This window comes from Glossina fuscipes, unplaced genomic scaffold (assembly GCF_014805625.2).
Source record: "Glossina fuscipes isolate IAEA_lab_2018 unplaced genomic scaffold, Yale_Gfus_2 42, whole genome shotgun sequence".
Lineage (NCBI taxonomy): Eukaryota > Metazoa > Arthropoda > Insecta > Diptera > Glossinidae > Glossina > Glossina fuscipes.
The window spans coordinates 2,754,845-2,758,426 of record NW_023998426.1 but is presented as its reverse complement, the minus strand read 5'-3'; positions in this window follow the sequence as shown (position 1 = coordinate 2,758,426).

The following is a 3,582-nucleotide window of genomic DNA, read 5'->3' as shown; positions in this document are numbered from 1 at the left end:
ATTCATCGAACAAGTTAGTGTGGTTACAGTATTTGATAACGAAACAGCTTGAATTCAATTCTTCTTGATGATTTTGATTAATTGTACGGTTGTACTTTTATTTTAAGATTTTTAAATAAGCCAACGAGGAGCCCGACTTTATTTGATAACGAAGCTTTCGTCAAGATTGAGAATCTTGCGGGCTTAGACACTTATGTACTTTTATGTGTATACATATATGTATACATACATGTAACAGCCAGCGCAGGGAATAAACCAGAGGGTAACAACAAACAAACTTTATTAAAATTGAAAAAAAAAGGAGAAAAGCTACGTAAAGTAAGAAAAGTGCATTTGGCTTGCATGTACATTTCATATATACAAATAACATTACTCTCTTATCAGAGACTGTACATATGGGTTGAGGGATCCAAAAATATATTTCTTAGGAAATAAAAACTAATATTGAAAAACAATTCGAGATCTTTTGACTTTGACATTCTTTCCGTTCCTAATTTTTTTTGCTTTTGAAAGCGAACGAGTGTGTGTGTTCTTCTTTTATCAGAGGCGTGTCCTTCGACCATTTGTGCCATTCTCAATATAAATTTGCCGGGAAGAATCTCCAATACTTTTTTTGCCAAGCTTGAAATAAATATCTTAGTTTTTACCATACACGGATAGAATGCTGGATATAAATAGCCTGACTCAGTGTTTGATACCGATGAAGAAAATATATATATATATATGTTTATTATAATGTCTGTCAAGGTGGGTATTTCCTATTGGAAAAGAATTGATGAAAGGAATGTGCTTCCAATCGTACGCTATAGTAATTAAGATTCAAAAGCAATCAAATGCAAATATCGGACATGATAAAGCTTGGTAATACTAGCATACACTAGGCTAGTACTACCGGATACGTTGTTTCGATACTTTGTAACTAAATGAGCGACATTTGTTTGAATGTATTTGAACTTCGAATTTGGTAATTTGAGAGAGTAACTAAAGAGCGACATTTGAATTGTTGTTCAATATTATTCATATCTACACTCTCTGATAAGAGAGCAATGTTATTTGTATATATGACATGTGCATACAAAGCCAAACATAATTTTTTTACTTTACGTATCTTTTATTCTTTTTTTTTTTAATTTTAATAAAGTTTGTTTGATACCCTCTGGATTATTCGCTGCGCTAGCTTTATAAAAGTACAATCTAAGCCCATAATCTTGAGAAAAGCTTCGTTATCGAATAAAGTCGATTTTCTTGGGAAATGGAAAATAATAGTCCCTATTTGGCTTATTTAAAATCTTATCCGCCTGAGTGGCCGAGTAGGCAAGAGTCTCGAGTAGCAGCTCAATAGTCGTGGCTTCAAACCTCAAGTGTGGTAGAGTTTTTTAATAACAGCCGATAGCCCTAGATGCTAGTGCTTTAAGACTTTAGTCTTAGAATTTATTCTCTGGCTAAATTTATAATAATAATAATAATATTTAGAATCTTAAAATAAAAGTACTTTAGGTAATGTTCCAAAATTTTTTGAATAATTGTACTTATACGAAGGGACCATCAAATATTTATAATCAATTTTTATACCCTACAGCAATTGTGGTACAAGCTATGTAATACGCAGAAACATTTAAGATGGACCCACCTTTCGTTATATCGATTACCAGAGAATCTTTTTCTGAATCGATCTAAGCCTATATGTCCGACTGTCCGTCTGATGACTGTCCAATTAAACTATTGTTTAAGCTACAGTTTGCAATCATTGACATGTGGGGCACTGACACAAGGCGTGTTTTGATACAAGGATAGACGCTATTGACAATGGTCGGGATCGGCCCATTTTTCGACCACTTCTCATAGCGCACCCGATTATAAAAAATTTTCAAAATTTCTCAACAAGCTGCGTTTGTAATAGTATTTGAGTATTCTAAATTGGTATGAAAAGTTTTGTGCGGCTAGGGAAATTTTTTAGTCCTCTCTCATATAGCCATTCCTACGAAATCTTTTACCTTTCGAGATGACCAATTTTTTTTTTTTTATAATATCCACCAACTATGCAGGTCATGTTCCTTCCGCGTTGACGTTCAGAAAGAAAGAATTGAGGAAAAAAAGATAGGGAGGTGTTGGCGCCAGTGTAGTGGAGATCTACCCAGTTGGTACTTCATACTTTCATCAACTTCGCGCTCACTATGGTTGCGATCAGAGTAAACTCTACCGCCCTTGAAACTTGAACTTGCGAACCCTGACTTGGCAGTCGTGATTCATACCTATTTGGTCACTGGCGAAAGCAAGCGTTGATCAATTTGTGAGTCCTGACTGCTTGGGTGCGGCCCTTCGGGGAGTACTCGTGGTGGCTGTGGTTGGCAAGTTCCTAGCCAAACTGGAACAGTCGAGTGCAGCTAGGCCTCACCACTGACCAGAGTGGGGTTTATTGTTCTGTACACAATAAACCGTTCTGGACTCTGGTGTTGTTTAGGCCCCTACTCTCTGGGGATTGTCTAACTCGCCAGGGGGCGTAGTACGCTTAGAGTGGCTTGGGCCACCGTGGGGTTAAGCCTTTCAGGCAGGAACCCACGATAAACCCTTGCTACAATTCTATTTGGTCACTTATTCCGACCTTTGCCTATTTCTGTCAAGAGGAATAATTTTAATACCCCCCTCGCTGCAAGAAGACTGACGACTGCGACGATTTCACAAAAAAGGCGGATCCAAATGATTTCTTTTGGTAGGTATAGACATACGCAAAACGTCGACAGTTGTAGTGTTAATGTGAAAAGTTCCCAGGATTTTTATGACGGCATACATGTATCTCGTTTGCTTGTTTATGCTCGAAGAATCGTAAAGACATGTGTATAACTTGGGAAGTTTCTGCGTATAGCATATGTTGTGGACGACGATATTTTTGTATGCACACATGCAACTGTGATTAAAATTTATTAGTTATTTAGTAGTAGGGCCACAGCCAAATTGATATGAAAATATTTGGTCAAGGCTTTGTATTAATTAAATTTTATTATGTATTTCTGTTTAACGCAAAAATCGGAGAGAGTGCTTGGCTAAATGATTGCCGAAAAATGTTTTAAGTTTGAGTTTATGTCATCTGGCAATTGACCGAAGTCATAAAGGGTCAATGATTCGCGGCGCCAGTACTTGAAGAAGAGAACTTAAACATTCTTTGAACTACTATATGCGTACGCACATATGGGTATTTTTTTTTTTTTTTTGTTTTTTTTTTGTTTGTCTTTAATGAATTTTTTGGCACAAGACATCCAGACAGACGCTTAACGAAGGCAAGCATGCAATGTGTATGTGTAATGAAATTTGCATACCAGGTATGTGTGTTTGTATAAAAACGAATTGCATTGTTTTTTCTCTGGTATTGTACAAACCATCGAAACATCATCATCATTAACAGCACTTTGTAAACATTTTTAGGGGGTGAGCTCATGTGTTGCGACTGAAGCAAAAATTACTTGTATTAACTTTTATTTATAGATTTATAGCCAAATTCATAAAAATTTACATTTAAAACATATTTATGGATATACAAATATATATATATGTATATGTATATATATATATATATATATATATGTA